The sequence below is a fragment of the Humulus lupulus genome, chromosome X, assembly GCF_963169125.1.
Source record: "Humulus lupulus chromosome X, drHumLupu1.1, whole genome shotgun sequence".
Taxonomy (NCBI): domain Eukaryota; kingdom Viridiplantae; phylum Streptophyta; class Magnoliopsida; order Rosales; family Cannabaceae; genus Humulus; species Humulus lupulus.
In genome coordinates, this window is record NC_084802.1 from 40235139 (window position 1) to 40250293 (window position 15155).

Consider the following 15155-nt stretch of genomic DNA (forward strand, 5'->3'; position numbering starts at 1 on the left):
TTCTATGAATTAATTTAGAATTCTTGTTAACTCTGGGTAATTTTGCAGAGATTCTGCAGCAAAACGTACAAGTCAATTGACAAAGAGGGATTTAATAACTCAAGCTCATTTCACCAAATTGAATTTCTCTTTCTTTTTGTTGACGCCATTTTTCGTCAACTTAAAACGTAGAAGAACTATGGCGCAGATAAATAATACAGAATAACAACGAGAATTTTACGTGGTTCAGCAGTTAACTCTGCCTAGTCCACGAGTCAATTTTATTAAGACTTTGGATATTTCAGGAAATTCTTCAGGGATGAATTCTTCAGAAATTCTCTCAAGATATCAAAAATCCGTCCCTCTAAGTGTCCATGATCTGTCTATTTATAGAGGGTTCTCAGAGCTCGTTCCCACATATTTTGGGAAGATACTCCTCTTCATTAATGGGAATAATGACATTAAATTCTGTAACTCCTACATACAAGGAAATGTCCCCTGAAGACCAGGAGGCATATAACAGACTAGTTAATATCCCTTTAATGTAGGGAAGTTACAACAATAAATATCTTTTGAATGCATGGACTGCATCTCATCAGATGACCCACTAAGCCGTTCGAGGCCGGCAATCAGCATCATGCCAGTCCAGGACTTTAGGTAAATTATGAGCTATGCAACTTTCCCCAAGACCAGCTCGGAGCGGGTAAATACCACTGAAGCCGTTACATTCCGAGCTCATACCCATGCCAAGCTCGGGCTACTTGATCCGAAGATACCTGACAATGGATATACTCCGATGCTATGTCTTTCGAGCTTAGAAAGAACTTCGAGGTTACATATCTTCGAGGTTGCCACCTTGCTTCGAGGGTTTGGCATCTGGACCTCGAACATGCACTTTAGCTATCGCGAGCTCACACCTGACGAATCCAGCTTTCGAGGTCACAATCTCAGGTCTCGAAATTTGGGTGTAACATTTTGCCTCCTCAAAAGTATTAGTTCGAATCCTATGAGAAGGAAACTTTTGAACTACTTCCTTCGGGAACCGTTCCATCGCACCCTCGAATATGGACACGCGTCAGCTGGGTGTTGCTTACTCAAGGTACTCAAGTGCCTTGAGACTCTGCCCACGATCGTTCACCTGCCAACTTTATGGTATCATCATGTCATTTGTCCCTGGCCATCGGATCTGATACGGAATCTGGCCAATGGCTCAGATTAATTCAACTTTTACAATCTCTGAGGGTCTATAAATATATCCCCTTTTGTCTTCTCCATTTTTTCATCACATTCAACTTCTCAGAGAGAAAAAACCAGACACTTCTTCGCCTGGTTCTTGCATGTTCTCCAAGCCGAGAAGACAAGCACGATTGGACTTTTTGATTCAGTGAGATCGTACCTGCAACCGCTTGTTCAATCATCCATTTCTCTGTTTCCACCGATTACATTGTGTAAGTTTTCGGTTTATGGTTTCTTTGCGTTATATACATACACACATATTTTTTTTTTATGCATGCTTATGCTTCTGTTACACCGTAGGCATTAGGATTTACTCTCGTCCCATTTATCCATTCACTAGTTTAACGCACTAGGATTAGGGTGCTTCGACTGATGGACATTAAGTTCAAACCCAGTTTCTGCGAAAAAGGGTCAAAAATGGTTCCTTTTTGGGTTCTCACATTTCAAGAACCGTGTCTTGCACACCAAGATATCGGGCACAAAATTAGGGTGTCTTTCAGGAATGCACGATTCCCAAAAATATCACCTTTTTAATAACTGCCACCTTTCTTCCCTAATATTTCGAGATTTCCCATGACATGTCCACTTTCCTTCCCTTCAATGGAACACACGCTCTGGGCTCGGATGAGCAAGGTACAGTCATCCTTAGCTTGAATATGTGGTCCCCCCTCCCTATTAAAGCATAAACCCGATAGGTTAGTATTGTGTGAGGACGATAGGAACCATTTTTCTGTATGGTCTTGGGTAGATGAACGAGTTCATAGGTTTGATAGCTGGCTCGGGAAATACGACACCATGTATAGCCTGAACGAGGTATGGAACAGAATATCCATCCAATATGGGACCAACGACTATAGGGACCTTTCGAGGTTGACGTCCACCTATAGGGAAGGTACTCCCCCCGCCTCTTCTGAAGATGGGGGAATTTCGTGGTCGCCGAGCACAAGCTCAGGGGAGAGTTCCAATTAGGTTTCTCTCCACTTGTCTTTTTATCCCATGTATGTTTGCATTATGCTGAGTTACTTTATTTTTCAATAACTCATATTGTGGTGTAACTGTGCAGGCGAGATGGACTCCGATATCGACAACAACCTTGAGAGTGGCGGAGCTAAGAGGAGTAAGCGTCCCAGGGGGTCGAAAAAGACCGACCGGCCTGCCAAGGTCCTTAAGAAGATTGAAAAGACACCTCCTCCACTAGCCTTGCCTGCCACGAGCTCTGCTGTGGAGCCGACTCCTCAGGTCGGGGCATCCACTATGGTCGAGCCCCAACCTCCCATCATGGTTCAGTCAACACTCGGCCCACCTCTGAAAAAACCCTCGGCTTCCCTAACACACAAGTTTTCAGTTTCTACTCACGTTAATGAGTATGTAGTTGACAATGCTGTTGCACCGCATGGGGCTATGCTGAGCTCGGACATTCTGTCTTGAGTGGGTAAGAGCTTTAGCGGTTTTGACACTCCTCATTGGCAGTTTTTGAACAACGCCCGAATGTGCAACACACTTTATGAGAAGAGTGTCGAGCTTACTGCCGCGATAACTTTTCTTTTCTCGCTACTAGCTGTATTTATAGACAATCCATATGCTAATGTTGATTTCTTTGTATGCCAGGCTCTGGCTGTCTCTGCTCAGCTCAACCATAAACTGAACAATGAGATCCACTCGAGCAAGTCCTATGCTCAGGAGGCAAAGGATCTTCAGCTCAAACTGAGTGATGAGCTCAAGGCAACAAAGGCCAAGGTAGAGGCAGGAGCTGAGGAGCTTAAGGTGAAGATATCCAAGCTTGAAAAGCATAATTCCAGGCTCGCAGAGCTTGAGAAGGAGAATGCTCGGCTCAAGGAGGTCAATGCTAAGCTTGAAGAAGATAAGGCCGTCACTTTTGAGATCATTGAGAGTGAGAAGGCTCGTCTTCTCGAAGAGTTTAAGGAGAAAAAGGATCGGACGATCGACCTGGCCATGTACAGAATCTGGGCCAACAATGTCAACCTCGATACCAGCTTCTTAGGCCATCTTGAAGCGAAACTCGTGGCCAAATGGCAAGCTCGGCTTAATGAGGAGGAGGCTGCTCGGGATGACGCAGAAGGAGCTGGGGAGGATGCTGATGCTGAGAAGGCCAAGGAGGATGCTGAGAAGGCCAAGGGGGTTGCTCCTTCTCTTTAGATGACACCTCGGGGCTGCGTCCCTTTATTTTTTATAATTATTTTCTTTTAATTTATGCCCATGGGGCTGATAAATTTTTTCTTTCTTTTTGACTTCATTTTAATATATATGCTTTACATTTCTCGGGTTGAAATATTTTGCACATTTTATATTAAGGAGTCATAAATGCCTGTTTAATCACACAAACATAGTTTGGATTTAAGCTCGAGGTTCAATGCATTCATGTACAGTTTGCTCGAATTATCTGATTCTGATCTCGTTATTTGTCAAGGTCGGATATTACTTTTACCATCCACCCGAAAGTACTTGTATGGTGTGTAATGCAAATGGTTTAGTTATATCTTACTTTTTAGTTACTTTTTCTCGTCCTCGGTTAGCTCTCTGAGGTTATGAGGTTGAAACTACTGTTTTGCAAGATACTCCAGCCTCGATCTCGGTTTATACGAAGTGGGTTATGCTCCAACTTATTGCCGATTAGTTTTAGCTGGTTTGTTCCAAACCTATTAAGGTCGTGTTAGGTTTGTAATCCATACACTTACATTTTAATCTAGTTTGCATATTTGGTTACATCCAAACATTTTTATCTTTTTTCCAGTTTGGTTATATCCAAACTTATCTTATTTCGCGCATTTGGTTTTTTCCACATACTTGTGTACTTTTGACAGTTTGGTTATATCCAGACTGTCTTAGCTCGCGTATTTGGTTGCGTCCAAACACTTATATGTATTTCGTATATGCTGTTTTATTTTTTCAAGCTGGTGGTATATATGCCACTGTTGCCCCCTTAATATCCTATGAGTGAGAACATAGGTTATTAAATTAAGAGAGATTGCAAAAAATACAGCATATTAAACGAAATCAACCTTTATTTGAAAAAAATCCATAAATAGAAAAATAGTACAGATGAACAAGCATGGTTATCAGCAACATCCTTCCTATACTATTGATAGCAAGGTCGTAGGTGTTCGCCATTCCATGCTCTTGGTACTAGACTTCCATCCAATCTCGCCAACTTGTAAACGCCGGGTCGGATGACTGACTCTATCTGGTAGGGTCCTTCCCAATTTGGCCCGAGCACGCCAGCTGCTGGATCCCAGGTTGCCAAGAATACACGTCTTAGCACCAAATCTCCCATGCCGAATTTTCGATCCTGAACTCTTTTGTTGAAGTACCGGGTAGCTCGTTGTTGGTATGCAAAATTTTTTTAGCTTCATTCCTACTTTCTTCGATCAGGTCAAGAGTTTCTTTGAGTTGAGAGTGGTTCAAGGCTTGATCATAAGTGAGGGCTCGAATTGTGGGAATTTTGACCTCGATTGACAGCATAGCCTCGCCACCGTACGCCAAAGAGAACGGGGTATGTCCTGTCGATGTACGAGTTGTGATCCTATATCCCCATAGGACTTGGGGAAATTCTTCGGGCCATCTTCCTTTAGCTTCTTCCAACTTTTTCTTCAATGAAATTTTTAGAGTCTTGTTTACAGCTTCGACCTGGCCATTCGCCTGGGGATGGGCCACTGACAAGAAGCTCTTTATTATCCCATTTTTTTCGCAAAAGTTGGTAAACAGATCGCTATCGAACTGGGATCCGTTATCGGACACAATCTTCCTCGGCATCCCATATCGACATATGATGTTTTTCACCACAATGTCAAGGACTTTTTTGGAGGTTATTGTCGCCCAAGGTTCAGCTTCTGTCCACTTTGTGAAGTAATCTATGGCAACTACCGTGTACTTTACTCCGCCCTTGCCAGTCGGAAGGGAGCCTGTGAGGTCGATTCCCCATACCGCAAATGGCCATGGGGAGGTCATCATAGTTAGTTCGGATGGTGGAGCTCGAGGAATTGTGGTGAATCGTTGGCACTTATCACACCTTTTTACGTAGTCGAACGAGTCCAATTTGTTGGTAGGCCAGAAGTATCCTTGGCGTATGACTTTCTTGGACAGGCTATGCCCCCCACTATGATCTCTAAAGAACCCTTCATGAATTTCTTCTAAGATTTTCTTAGCTTCGGGTGGAGTCACACATCGGAGTAGTGGCATGGAATATCCTCTTTTATATAGCCTTCCATCTACAATTGTATAACGAGGGATTTGATACATCAACTTCCGAGCCTTGGTCCGTTCTTCCGGGAGAACTCCGGTCTCGAGATATTCAACTATCGGAGTCATCCACGTAGGTTCGGAATTGATCATAAACACGTCCTTCTGCTTTGGCTCGTCAATACTAGGTGCCGAGAGACGTTCAATTGGTACGACATTCAGTTCGTCATTCTCGGTAGAGGTAGCGAGCCTGGCTAAGGCATACGCATTCGAGTTCTATTCTCGTGGGACCTGTTCTATCGCATAGAACTCGAAATGTTCCAAAGCCGATTTTGCCTTTTCTAAGTACGCTTTCATTCTCGTACCACGAGCCTGGTACTCTCCCAAGATCTAGTTAACCACTAGCTGGGAGTTGCTGTAGCAATGTATTTCTTTAGCTTTGAGCTCCTTGGCTATACGAAGTCCCGCTAGTAAAGCCTCGTACTTGGCCTCGTTATTTGACACGTTGAAGTCAAATCTCAAAGCAGAGTGGAATCTGCTTCCTGCAGGAGTGATCAAAATTACTCTTGCCCCTGATCCATTTTCATTAGATGACCCATCAACGTAAAGTTTCCACAGCTCGTGGGTCGGGGTTATAACTTCATCGTTGGTCATGCCAGTACACTCCACTATGAAGTCTGCTAAGGCTTGCACCCTAATGGTCATCCTTGGATGATAGGTGATCTCGAATTGCCTGAGTTCAACGGCCCATTTAAGAAGTTGACCTGAAGCTTCTGGTTTGGATAAGACTTGTCTTAGGGGTTTATCAGTTAGTACATGGATGGGGTGCGCTTCAAAATAGGGTTGAAGTTTTCGAGATGAGTGAATTAGGCTGAGAGCTAGCTTCTCCATCAAGGGATATCTTGATTCTGCCCCCAGTAACCTTTTACTGACATAATACACGGGCCTTTGCACTTTTTCTTCCTCTCGTACGAGTACTGCACTTATGGCGTGCTCGGTCGTAGCAAGATACAAGTACAGAACTTCTCCCGTAATAGGTTTTGACAAGATAGAGGGTTCTGCGAGGTATTTCTTGAGTTCCTGAAAAGCCAACTCGCATTCCTCTGTCCATTCAAATTTCTTGCCTCCCCTCAACAGGTTGAAAAACGGAAGACAATGGTCTGTAGATTTTGATATAAACCTACTTAGTGCTGCCATCCTGCCTGTCAAACTCTGGACATCTTTGTGTTTTCGAGGTGAAGGCATGTCGATCAGGGCCTGGATCTTATCTGGATTAGCCTCTATTCCTCGAGCATTTACAATGAAACCCAGGAATTTTCCTGAAGATACTCCGAAAGAGCACTTATGAGGGTTAAGCTTCATGTTATATTTCCGGAGCACGGCAAAGCATTCTTCGAGGTCATCAACATGGTTATTGTTAAGTTGAGATTTGACTAACATATTGTCAACATAAACTTCCATGTTGTTCCCTATTTGCTCGGAGAACATCATGTTCACAAGTCGCTAGTAAGTGGCCCCAACATTTTTGAGTCCGAATGGCATAACGTTATAATAGTATAACCCTTTATATGTTATGAAGCTCGTATGTTCCTGGTCAGGGGCATGCATGGCAATCTGGTTATATACAAAATAGGAATCCATGAATGACATTAGTCCTTAAGCTGGTCAATCCACGAGCTGGTCAATCCGTGGTAAAGGAAAGCAATCCTTAGGACAGGCCTTGTTGAGGTCCGAGTAGTCAATGCAAGTTCGCCACATTAAATTAGGCTTTGGGACCAGTACCAGATTGGCTACCCAATCGGGGTAAAAAGCATCCCTAATGAATCGGTTTGCTCTTAACCTGTCGACTTCCTCTTTTAGGGCCTTTTTTCTATCGTCATCCAGTTGTCTTCGCTTTTGTTGCTTCGGCGGGAAGCTTTTATCGATATTTAGCGTGTGGCTCACTATATTTGGACTTATTCCTACCATGTCTGAATGTGACCACGCGAAGACATCCTGGTTTTTCTTCAAAAAGAAAATTAATTGCTATTTAGTTTCTTCATGGAGGTTTTTCCCGACCTTTACCGTTTTCGGAGGGTCTGATTCTTCGAGCTCTTCCAATGGTTCGAGATCAGCTCTTTCCTCCACTCTTGGGTTGATTTCTTCATCTATCTCCAAGATTGTCCCGTCTTTATTCTGAATGACGATGAGAGCTTGTGCGCTCGCCTTTTTCTTTCCTCTTATGGAAATGCTATAGCATTCCCTCCCGGCCAACTGGTCTCCCTTCAATGTCCCGATGCCACTAGAAGTTGGGAACTTGATGGCCAAATGCCTTACAGACGAGACTGCCCCCAGCCCTAGTAGGACGGGTCTCCTGAGCAGTACGTTGTAGGCCAATGGCAGGTCCACTACTACAAACTCCATCATCTTGGTTGCTGAGATTGGATAGTCTCTCAAGGTTACAGAGAGTTCAATGGACCCCATACAGGCAATCCCTTCTCCTGAAAAACCATACAATGTCGTTGCACAAGCTTTTAGGTCTCGAGGCGCGAGTCCCATATTTTCTAAGGTGGCCTTATAGAGAATGTTCACTGAGCTCCCATTATCAATGAGAACTCGGTGAACTCTCTTATTCGCGAGCTAGAGAGTGATGACCAGTGGGTCATTGTGGGGAAACTGTACATGGGACGCATCATCCTCAGTAAAGGTTATCATCTGAGATTCAATCTTTTGGCACTTCGGAGCTCTATGGTTGGGTTCATAGGGGGACCCGTCCCTAGTTTTTAACTCGTTCACGTATCGCTTTTGGGCATTCTTGCCCGTCCCTGCGAGATAAGGCCCGCCCGAGATGGTTATCACATCTTCTCCATCAATCGGAGGGGGCCTATCTTCTTCTCTAGCTTGGGAATTATTATATTGAGCCGGCTGTGGCGCAGCTGCCCTCTGGCTAGTAGAAGCCTGATTATTATTCTGGTTCCTGACATACTGTCTGAAGTATCCTCTCGAGATCAGTCCTTTGATCTCGTCCTTCAACTTCCTACATTCATCAGTAGTGTGCCTAGTATCTCTGTGAAATCGACAGTACTTGCTGGAGTCCCTCTTGGACTTCTGATTTCTCATGGGGTCTGGACGCCTGAAAGGGAACTGGTTTTCATTAGCCAGGTATATATTCTCCCGAGACTCGTTGAGCTCGGTGTACACTATGTACACGGAGAAATACCTTTCCCCTTTCTTCTTCTTTTCCTCTTCCGCCTCGGGGTTACTTCCTTCATTCTTCATCCTTTTGGAAGGGTTTTCTGTAGGGGGTTTCAAGGCTGATGGGTTTGTTGAGGTCAAGGTAGAGTTTACATTTGTCGTTGTAGTTATGGGCTGAGAGGTCATGTTCATCGTTGACCTCGCCTTTTCTACATTGACAAACCTCTGAGCTCGCCTATTAAACTCGGTTAAGGACCTCATAGGCTTTCTCTGCATATCATCCCAAAGGGGACTTCCCGACATTTCCCCAGCTTGGACGGCCATTAGATGACCGATGTCATCTACATCCCGCTCGGACGACCTCCAGATTAAACCTTGTTAAGTAGCTCTTCAACGTTTCACCCGGCTATTGCCGAACGTTGGTTAAAGTCGATGCTTCGGGTCTTACCCCGATCATGGCTCTAAACTGCTTCTTGAAATCCTTTGATAGCTGATCCCAAGAAGTGATTGAATGTCTCTTCTATTTTTCAAACCAGTTTTTTGCTGGTCCTGTAAGCGATGTTGGAAACAACATGCATTTGAGCTCGTAACCTGCATTACTTGCTCTCATTATGGTGTTAAATGTACTCAAATGACTGTACGAGACGGATTTCCCTTCAAAAGGAGGGACATGAGGAATCCGAAACCCTTGAGGAAACGGAGTGTTGGAAATATGGGGAGCGAATGGTTCGAGCTCTTCATCAGAATCCTCTTCCCGACTCCGACCTCGCTCATTCTACAAGAGCCTAAATGCCCTTTCCAGCTGATCAATTCTTTCTTGAACCGGGTCCGCAAGGGGTCTTGCCTGAAATTGGCTATCATTAATCACAATTCTAGGCTCGCGCCTTCGCGGGGGATCTTTGCGCCCATTTAGGCAATCTCTCAGGTCCGGGTTCGATGAATTACCACTACCCCGATTCTGATTCAGGTGCTCCCGCAGGTCGGAGCAGTTCCTATGGTTTCCAGTATTTCTTCTTCCTTGATCATACATGCTGACTGATTTGGCATCCCCTAAGTCATCACTAGCGAGGCTTGTCGCATGATTGTTTCAAGATAGATTTCTTTCATGCTGCCTCATCTCTGTAGTGCGAGATCGAGACATTTGGCTTCTCGTAGGTTGGTCGCCTCTCCGTTCTCTAGTAGCCTCTCTATTCCCCTGTTTTCGTCCTGCCCGTCTTGCCTCATCACCCCGAGTTGGTTGTGCGTTCCTCCGAGGTGGTGAGGGGTATCTTATTGGTGACGGTGGGAACCGAATGGGTGATGGTGGCTGCCAACCATTTTGGGGTCTAGATGGCCCCGAGTTCGCCCGTGCTGACTCGGTTACATTCTGTGTGTTACCAAGAACCTGAGTCCGAGCCACTGCAGAGGCTCGGTTATTCCCAGTTTCTGCTGGTAACTCCTCAGTTTAGTTAGCCGGAGCCCTTGCTCGAGTGTTTCTTCGGGGTCTCGAGGGAGTAGGTTGCTTTGCTCCTCTTATGGCAGTGTTTTTCTGAGGTCGCCCATGAGGCCTGCGGGGAGGAACATGAACGTCCCACGGAGGTGGATCTTGGTTCTTCTGTGGAGGTTGAGGCTGAGCCGCCTACGTATCTGCGGCTAACCTAGCCAACTCTTCATTCCGTTTCTTGGCTTCAGCCAGCTGTTTTCTTAACTGTCGGTTTTCAAGTTCCACAATGGGAACGTACCGTTCAGGATTATAGTACATGTCCTCATCGTCCCTGGGAGCCGAAGGTGCTGGAGGTCCTCGAGAATCGGAGGACTCACTTCTCTCTTCAGGTTCAGGGTTCGTCATCGGTTACTTCCCAGGGCACCGTGGATAGTTTTCTTTAGGAATATTCTGATCATTCGCGGCCATAGCTAATTAGGGATTGTATTGCTTAAGGCTCTCAATGAAAGCACCAAACTGTTGACGTCGTTTTTCGTCAACTGAAAACGTAGAGCAATTAAACAACAAGAACTATGGCGCAGATAAATAATACAGAATAACAACGAGAATTTTATGTGGTTCAGCAGTTAACTCTACCTAGTCCACGAGTCAATTTTATTAAGACTTTGGATATTTCAGGAAATTCTTCAGGGATGAATTCTCCAGAAATTCTCTCGAGATATCAAAAATCTGTCCCTCTAAGTGTCCATGATCTATATATTTATAGAGAGTTCTCAGAGTTCGTTCCCACATATTTCAGGAAGATACTCCTCTTCATTAATGGGAATAATGACATTAAATTCTGTAACTCCTACATACAAGGAAACATCCCCTAAAGACCAGGAGGCATATAACAGACTAGTTAATATCTCTTTAATGTAGGGAAGTTACAACAATAAATATCTTTTGAATGCATGGACTGCATCTCATCAGATGACCCACTAAGTCGTTCGAGGTTGGCAATCAACATCATACCAGTCCAGGTCTTTAGGTAAATTATGAGCTATGCAACTTTCCCCAAGACCAGCTCGGAGCAGGTAAATACCACTGAAGCTGTTACATTCCAAGCTCATACCCATGCCAAGATCGGGCTACTTGATCCGAAGATACCCAACAATGGATATACTCCGATGCTATGTCTTTCAAGCTTAGAAAGAACTTCGAGGTTGCCACCTTGCTTCGAGGGTTTGGCATCTGGACCTCGAACATGCACTTTAGCTATCGCGAGCTCACACCTGACGAATCCAGCTTTCGAGGACACAATCTCAGGTCTCGAAATCTGGGTGTAACACTTTTAGATTGTCATCTTAGTTTATTTGAAGCATTTTCAATTTATTTTTCATCACTATTAAATTGTTTGATAATTGATTTGTGCACAATTATTTGCTAATTCAATCCATGTGGAGATGATACTCAACTTATCATTATATTACTTGTTGACCGTGTACACTTGCATATTTTTAATCCAAATAAATCACAACACTCCCAAAGCTACCTGAAAGTTAGCTTGTCCTTTCTTTTTCTTACTGGAAGTCATTGCCATGGAAGACTTCATATGTGAGTTATTGTGACCGACATTATCTTCTTTAGAGCTCTTTAAAAAAAATTGGATTGTGCCTTATGTGCAATTGTCTCAGTACAATGCATGTCTCTATCCTCTTCAAGAGTGCCCACGTGAATTTTAGTATTTGGCCCAAGACCAACATCATTTTTACCATTAAAATAGTGGGCCCATTGCTAACATCTTTGGCCCGATTACCACCAATAACCTCCTGACCTGTTTGACGAAGTATGCTAAAATCTTCTTGACCTGACAATAAATTGTCCTTAATCAAAAGTCTACCCAAATCAGCTTAGCACTACGGCATTTCCAAATTTTGCTCATTCACCTTCCCATTACAAGAAGTCGAAAAGCTGGTGGTTTCTATATTTGTGTTATTAAATGCACCAGATATGGGGTGCCAATTAATACTTTGATCCACAAAAGGAAGCTTCTCAATTCTTTGGGCATCGGATCTGGGGTGTGTTTTCTACTTTAGGCTAGTGAACCCAGCTGTAACTCCACCACCTGAACTGGATGGAAGGCCGCCACCATCCCTTCCCCGATTCCGTTTAACTGGGCCTTCGGTGACCTTTAAGGGTGCTAGGGCACAGATCCAATGTTCATACTTCATAACTACATTACTATCCATCCCCGCATGATTTATCGGCCACTCTCTAAGTGGATGGCCAAGAATTCCATAGAAATAACACAACTCTGGTATTCTTTCATAAATTATCGGCATGGTAACCACTTTTTGTCCTTCTTTCATTCTCTTCTTTTTTATCCTTGTTAATGGTTTTGTAATGTCAATGACAACACAGACTCTCAAAAACTTCCCAAGGCAGTCCCCGGATGCATTGCAATCTACTTCTAAGATGGTACTGACTGATTTTCCCAATTTAGCGTCCCAATTCCTAGACATAATTTATTTTATATGGTTATTTTATTTTTGAGTAGCTTTTATATCATTTTAAAGGGTTATTTTATTTAATTTTTGAGGTTTATTTAGTAATTTTTTTCCATTATGATGTTTTATTTCCTGTGATTGATAACATTTAAGATTTATGGGACATAATTGATATTTGGCTGCATTTGGCTTCAAAAAGATGGAATGTGTTGAAAAAAAAAGACATTTAAGCCGCGACGCTGCGCTTAGATAGAGAGGTCAAACCATCGAGAATCCCAGGGCCGCAGCATTGGCTTTAAGAGTCGCAACACTATTGGTTGGAGAATTTGAGCCGCGACACAGGACTATTAAAGTCACGACGCTTGAGCAAGTCAGAGACGAGGAATATTCCTGATTTTGGACACGAGCCACGGCGCCTGAGTGGTTAATTCATAGAAAAGGGCATTTTACGCAGGGGAAAAAGCGAGATTTCACATCCAAAGCACAAATTACTATTTAATGATCATTATGACAATTTTTGAAGAAAAAAAAAACCCTAAGGAGACTACTTGTTTTATTGTTTTTTTATTTCTAGATTTCTTCTTTAGGTTATTTTCCATGAACAATTATCTGAATTGTATTTTCATTATGTCTGATATGAACCAAATCCTATATCTAGGGGTTAATGTAGTCGCTTGAATTTCGATTTAATTTTACTATGATTTTCTATTGAGATATCTTCTTTATTCTAATCTATATGATGTTTTCCTAATGCTAGTAAATACTTGGTCATTATTTGCTTGATTTATGATTTTGATTCAAAACTCGAAATATGTGAATGGAATATGCTATCGTTATATAGACATAGGTTACATATTGAACGAGAGTACATGTATGACTTGTGTAGCAATTATGTTATCATTCTTAATGTCTGCTATGTGTTTAAGTTTATCACAGAGATGTAAAAAACTTGCATATAGGTTGAGATCTTATGTCTTGAAAAAGAATAGGAATCAATTTAGTTAACATGCTATTAGAATAGGAAGAAGAGATTTAGAATTGATTAGTAAACTTAATAGAATGAAAATTGGATGAAATTAATTCCCTGGGCTTTTTGTTATTGATTTTATCTTTTGATTTACTGTTCTATTTACATTTATTTAAATTGTGTTCATAGTTTATAATTATTCATTTCAATTTTAATCACCAAATAGAAAGTGGGAAATGATTATTGGTAATTGGTTAATAGTCTATGTGGTACAATATCCATTCTTACAGAATTTATTACTTGACACAACCATGTACACTTGCATGCATATTTTACTGATCAAGTTTTGGTGCCGTTGCCAGGGACTAATATCCAATATCAAAATTAATTATTTTTCGTTCTACTTTGGTTTTATTCTAACGTTTTTCAATTTAAGTTGCTTTTAAATTTCTCAATTTCAGGTGATCTAGTTTATGCGACGCCAGGGTGCGAATATACTAGTTCCTGTTGATCCTGAGATTGAGAAGACCTGCAAAAGAAAAAGAAAACAGAAAAGACTAGAAAGAATGGCGCAGAATGTTAATAATATTGCCAACAACAATATGAATCGGGGTAATGAGGGTAACACTGTAGCTGAGGCAGACCCACCACTGAGGGACTATGTACCCCCTACTACTACAGGGATACACTCTAGTATTCACCCACCTACTGCCGAGGCAAATAATTTTGAGATTAAGTCTTCGATTATCCAAATGGTTCAGAATTGCGTTCAGTTTTGGGGGCTACCTAATGAGGATCCAAACCTCCACATTACAAACTTTTTGGAGTTGCGCTAATTTCAAAATGAATGGAGTTAGTAATGATGCAATCCGTTTGTGTCTATTCTCATTTTCTTTGAGAGACAGAGATAAAAGTTGGTTAATTTCACTGCAACCCAACTCCATTTCGACATGGGAGGACCTTTCCCAAAAATTCCTCTCTAGGTATATTCCTCCCGCTAAATTAGCCCAGATTAGAGGTGAAATAAATAATTTCTATCAATTTGAGGGGGAATCATTATAAGATGCTTGGGAAAGGTTTAAAGAGCTCCTTCGAAAATTCCCACATCATGGTATAGTGAAATGGAAGTTGGTGCACACTGGTATATCGATCCACAATAACCCATATTGAATCATGTTGACGTATAGTCCTGGTTAACCCTACCACGAAATCCATCGTGATGTCCTCCTATTTCCACTCTGGGATATCTAGAGGCTGCAATAGCCCTGTTGGCCTCTGATGCTCAGCCTTGACCTGTTGACATGTCAAGCATTTAGCCACATACTCTACTACATCCATTTTCATCCCAGGCCACCAATATAGTGATCTCACATCCTGATACATCTTTGTGGTGCCTGGATGCAAAGAGTAAGGAGTAGTATAAGATTCATCCAAAATCTCCCGCCTCAATGCAGTGTCTAGTGGAACACATATCCGACCTGTGTATCTCAACAAGTCCATGCCTGATACTGAATAAACTCTGGACACTCCAGCCAAAACATCCTCTTTGATCTTGATCAGTTGAGGATCACTCAACTGGCCCTCCTTGATTCTCTCCAATAGTATAGGTTGTAGCGTAATGTTGGCCAACTGGCCCACCAGCAACTCTATGCTAGCTCTGGTCATATCCTCTGCTAATTCTCTGGTAATC

General features: G+C 42.6%; 1 non-coding gene across 1 annotated transcript; it reads right to left on the reverse strand.

Moving 5' to 3' along the window:
* Positions 1–14474: 14474 nt before the first annotated feature.
* On the reverse strand, positions 14475–14580 carry LOC133807924 (small nucleolar RNA R71). The gene has a single exon (XR_009879807.1). It is a non-coding gene; the product is annotated as a small nucleolar RNA R71 (small nucleolar RNA).
* Positions 14581–15155: the final 575 nt, after the last annotated feature.